Source organism: Nymphaea colorata, chromosome 12, assembly GCF_008831285.2.
Source record: "Nymphaea colorata isolate Beijing-Zhang1983 chromosome 12, ASM883128v2, whole genome shotgun sequence".
Classification (NCBI taxonomy): Eukaryota; Viridiplantae; Streptophyta; class Magnoliopsida; order Nymphaeales; family Nymphaeaceae; genus Nymphaea; species Nymphaea colorata.
The window spans coordinates 21,450,035-21,456,034 of NC_045149.1; positions in this window are offsets into that span (position 1 = coordinate 21,450,035).

The following is a 6,000-nucleotide window of genomic DNA, read 5'->3' on the forward strand; positions in this document are numbered from 1 at the left end:
CTCCCTTTCAAACGCAACCTAATGTAGAACTCACAAATGTGTATTTGGAGAGACAAAGACTTTATGATCATTGCTCTTAGTAAGCAGTTCGAAATTTTTTCTCCTTTACCACAACAGTGTTTTCTCCTTTTCCATGCTTCAAACACTATAGGAATGCAAATTTGGGTTTAGGGTTTTACCGCCGCTACCTGGAGAGTTTAGGCTGAGTTTCTCTTCAAGCACTGTTGAAATTAAACTGTCCAGTATCAACATATATCTTGGATATGGGTCCGGATCCACCTACGATGGGCTGAAACAGTGGGAAACCGTTTCGTTTCAAATCGCTTTAAAAGAGAAGATGGGTTCTCCATCTTATCTCCTTCTCACTGTCCCAAACCACTAGATTAGTTTGCCCATATGGGAGTCAACGCTTGCAGCCATAATTGAGTCATATGCTAGGCTTTAAAGGGCATAGTATAGCTGGCCGAGCAGACTGACAGTATAAGACATATCGCATATTCGATTCATGTGAATGTTATGCTTTTAGACCTTAAAAGACGAGATTCCCGACATACCATATGTTTACTCAAGTCTCACATATCTTGCTCAACCGAAGGGGAATGGGGGTTTTCGAGTTTTTTTTTTTTCTTTTTTTCTTTTTAAAATAGTGGGTTACTAATCTCTTGCTACTGATCCACATGAGAACAGATGTGTCAGATATGATACTTCTGCTATCGGTGGGAATGTTGGTCTCTTCCAACCATTCCCAGCATAAATGGTGGTTCATATTGATATTCATCCACCAGCTTCATGAAGGAAGGGGATTCTGAATTCTAAATCTCTTGCAAAAACTATGTCCAATTTAGAAGCAAAACTTTGATTCTGATATGCACAAATGGGACTTGCTTTTCCTTGGGAATAGCACTTCCAATAATGGCGGCACGTGGCAAGCAAACACTTGTCACTTTCATTGTCTTGCAGCTATCAACTTGATGTGGCCGTTGGATCGGAATCTGAAGGAAATATGAATGCAGGCTTTCACTTGTTTGCTTCTCCTGATTAGTTTATCAGAGTGTGACAGAGAGATGAGAAGGCGAGAGGGAAGAAATGGACCGCCTGGAAGGATGGATGGTAAATTTGATGTGTGTAGTAATATTTGCCATCTTCAGCTGAGAGTCATGTGAGCGGAAGTATGTATGTGGCCGTTTTGTTACTTGGACCATGAATTGAAGGGACTGAGCAGATCTGTACAAATTGTAAATGAAGACAAGGAAGAAATCTTTCTCTCTTTCTTTATATATATATATATATATGTCTGTGTGGGGGAGGAGGGGATAGAAAGCATATATATATATATATATATATATATATATGTGTGTTGGGGGGGGGGGATAAAAAGTAGATTTTTTAAGTTTGGCTAAAAGATATTTTAAACAAAACAAAAACATCTTAATATGTTTATAAAAGCTAATTTGATATAAAACATTCTTCAGTAAGTTGTTTTTATGAAAATAGAAGATTTTTCCACGATCAAGATTTTGATATTGTATGACTCATTCAATTTTACTTTTACCGAAATATGATTAAATTCAAAAAAATATTAACTTAATATGTTTTTCATCAACTTATTCTTAAAGATAATGTATGTAAGATTAGGTCGCAATTAAGATCCATTTAATTATTGCATTTAAGCAGTCTTGCTTTTGTTTATGACCTAGCGGTGTAGGAACTACCGATTATAGAAGCTCCATGAATGCAGACTCTATTTTGTTTGGACATTTAGAGATATCAATTTTGGGCTAATCGGATGGCTTAGAAGTTAGATCACCTTGCCTTTTCCCTCTCTCTTCCGGTGAGTCTCTCTCCATTTGTCCTCTTCTTGCATTGGAATGCTGGCTCTGCCCTGGGGCGTGCCAGCCGGTGCCGTCCAACGGTCCATTACCACTTGAGCACCACCATCGGTTGTGGGCAGTTGTCCACATCAATTTCATAAAATTATTTAGTTTCAAATGAAAATCTTAAATATTTATGTTTATATATATTTATATATAAGTGTCCCATCAAATTTGAGTATTTTTTTATTGTAGAGAGAAACATTTCTCTCTCTCTCTCCCCTCCCCACCGCTCTACGACGGCGGGCATGATATCACCGACGCTGCCTTCCTCCTCCCCTTACCTTCCCTTCCTCCATTATAACATCTCAATGGATTGAAAAAACAAAAGTGTACCACCTTCGTTTGCTGTTTCCAAATGTATGAGGAAGTTAAAGTCACGGTTCAGTTTTCATATTTATACCCGACCAAAATTATAGACAGCTTTGGTTTGATGCCCCATATGTCCAGCAATCTATTATGCTGAACAGTTGTGGGAAAAACTTTGAGAAAAAAGTGTGAACTTTTATATATATATATATATATATGTGTGTGTGTGTAAGGAAATTGGTAGATCCCATATCATTAAGTTAGGGATAAAAACTAGATTTTTTAATTTTTGGTTAAAAGATATTTTAAACAAAATAAAAACATCTTAATATGCTTATAAAAACTAATTTGATATAAAACATGCTTTAGTTGAAGTTGTTTTTATGAAAATTGAAGATTTTTCAACGTGGGCACCACCATCGGTTGTAGAGCAGAGGATTTTTTTTCTCTCTCTCTCTCTCTCCTCCCCACCGCTCACCGGCGGCAGGCATGGTGTCACCGACTATGCCTTCTTCCTCCCCCTACCTTCCCTTCCTCCGTTATAACAGCACAAAAAAATGTACCACGTTGGTTTGATGTTTTCAAATGTCATGAGGGCGTTAAAGTCACAATCGTTGAGAGAAAAACTTCGAGAAAAAAAGTATGAATTACTACTACACGACAACAATACCTATCACATTTTTTTCTTCTTTTTCTCTCATCTGATCAACAGATGGATTAAATGGTTCTAATGATTAAGCTTAAACTAGCTAATCCTAGATAGCTAGAGTTACGATTCAATTGTCTTTTAATATCTGCGCACCAGTAAATAAGAGACTAATTGCTTCACATAGAGTCGGTGACCAGTAAATAAGAGACTAATTGCTTCACATAGAGTCGGTGATTCTTGTCTGGATGAAATAAATACATCAGATGTGATTTACAGAAGCCGGAAAGTTTTCGTTTAAATTTGCTCATGTGCTCTTGTTTTCAAAGCCAGGCTGGGTGGCCTCTCGCCATTGTTTAACTCTGCAGTAGACGGCGACAGTCGCTGCCGCACAGACGCAATATGCCAGTGAACTCTTAAAAATTGAACGCCGTTCCTTCACATATGGAGCTGTCTGCAGTAAAGTTCTCATCAATATGGCTCTGTATCGCCCCCACGGTTGTCAGCATCGAATCGGAACTCTGCCGTTATTAATATGCGTGTCTGGCTAGTCTGGTGCCCGCCAGGGCTGTCAGCAGTCGTCCCGTCTCGGCCCTTGATGGGCAATACCAATTGGCCCAGCTCGATGTCTGATATTCGAGTTAAGGCTCGGTCGGATTCAGCTTGGTTAAAATAAAAATTATTTTTTAATGTAAAATAAAATAATAATATAAATTATATTTTTAATAATAAAATATATATCGTTATTAACTAAAAATAAATCAGGCCAGCTTTAGTTGATTTTTTTGGGCCCAGAACCCAATGCTCAAGCCAAACCATTATTGCACTTATGAATAGAATTATAGAATAGATCTGAAATTTTAAATTTGAATTATAGTTAAATTTTTTTAAAGAAACTGAAAGTATTTATTTATAAAGCACAATAATAGAAGTTTTAAACACAATGCTGGTAGAGATGTCAACAGATCAGATTTGAATTAGAATTAGTTGTACCTTTTGATTTATCCAATGTTAATGCACTCGGATTTGAATGTGTATGAATAAACATCCATGGAATTCAAATGTTTCTTTTTCGCACCTGAATCCAAAGCACATTATGATAATGTTGGTAAAAAAAATCCAAGTTAACTGTGTTTTGATTATGCCGCACATTTGTAAAATCTCTCAAAACCCAATCATTGAGGGCGTGTTTGAAATAAATATCCGAACAAATTTTGTTTCTAACATAAATTAACTTGTGTATTTAAAAGTTGCGTTCTGGTTCAGATGTGGAACTGAAAGTCCGAAATCCTATATCCATACATTTTGAAAGTAGACTTGTTTCTAACATAAATTAACTTGTGTATTTAAAAGTTGGGTTCAGATTCAGATGTGAAAATGAAAGTCGAAAATCCAATATCCATATATTTTGAAAGTATTGTTTCTAACATAAATTAACTTGTGTATTAAACTAACTTGGGTTCAGATTCAAATGTGAAAATGAATGTCCAATATCCATACATTTTGAAAGTAGACCTATTTTTAACACAAATCACAACTTGTGTATTTAAAAGTTGGGTTCAGATTCAGATGTGAAGAATGAAAGTCCGGGTCCAATTGGATTCAGATTGGTTGTGACTTTTAAAATTGGATTGAAATTTGTTTTAGATATTGTTTCATGTGTATGTGAACGGGAATTTGAATCTGAAGATGTGAACATTAGATACGTTAATCAGATATGGTAGATGGTATATTTAACTCAAATATGATTCATTGAAATGCCTGTTGAATTCGGTCTTTTAAAGATAGAAAATATGTTCTCTTTAGTTCAAAACTCACATCTCTCTTTGTAGAACATGTGTGTATCTGTGACACCAACTTGTATATCTCCTTTTCTCTCTCTTAGCACCTCTTCTTTTATTGTGCATTGTATTGTATATTTCGTCTTCTTGCTTCTGTCTTTGCAGTTTGTTTTTGTATTCAAGGGACTTCTTGTCCTCAAATTTTATTATATATTCTCATTTTATCTGCTATATATATAATATAATACCGTGACGTCCTTAGTGCAGGATGTCAGGAGACAGATGTTGAAAAACTCAACCCTTCATACTCTTAATTAGGTCAACCATCTTGTCTTCGTATTTTTGAAAAATCTTCAATTGTATTCTGCAAGAAACTATAGTCAGTGGATTAGGTATTTGTAGTGGTTCAATGGCATTTATCTTGATCGTAGAGCCAAAAAAAGGTGTACGCATACAGGATATTGTGCCGCCATATCACAATATATTTATTCGAGATCTTCCTTTCTATTACTCAGGCTTTTTCAAAAAGGTTAAGTTTCTGGTGATCGTAGACAAATTTCTTGATCGTAGACAAATTTCTTGACCTTCTGTACTGAGATTTAGTTGGCATTCCCACTAGAAAAAAGTAAATTGATTGCCTGCTCTATGTGTGTGTCTGTGCATGTGAATGCGTGCATGTATGCAATATATAAAAGTCTCTTTCATGATTTAAGAGGTAGCACTAAATGACCTGCCTGGTGTGCAGATGAACACTACAAGGCTCTCCATTAATATTGCTACAATTGGCTCTCCATTAATATTGCTACAATTGGCTTATGTGCATTAACAGCATAATACACATTATTGTAGTTTAAAGTCTTTGGATACATGGCAGTGGCAGAAACAAAAAGTTTTAGATAAGTAGTACTGACCCATCTTAATATTGCAATAAATTGAGAGCACGTAGAGCTACAATGCATTGGCCTGGGTCATGTGTGGGCACCCTATATGATTAGGTCTGAGTCCAATACATGATAAAATAAAAATTTTATAACAATTTACACAAGATGGGGTGGGCAATTGCCCACATCAACCCCATGGTAGCTGCACGTCATGTGTGGGCACCCTATATGATTAGGTCTGAGTCCAACACATGATAAAATAAAAATTTTATAACAATTTACACAAAATGGGGTGGGCAATTGCCCACATCAACCCCATGGTAGCTGCACTACTGCTATATGGATTGGTTTGCTTTGCACTCAACCTTTGCTCAAATTGAGACATAGAAGGGTTAGCTCTCATTATGTTTTTTGAGTGAGTAAGAGAAGTATCACACTACTCCAATGCCAGCCTACCTTAGCCTTGTTATGGTTATGGGTTATGTGAAGCTGGTTACTGCATATGCATATAT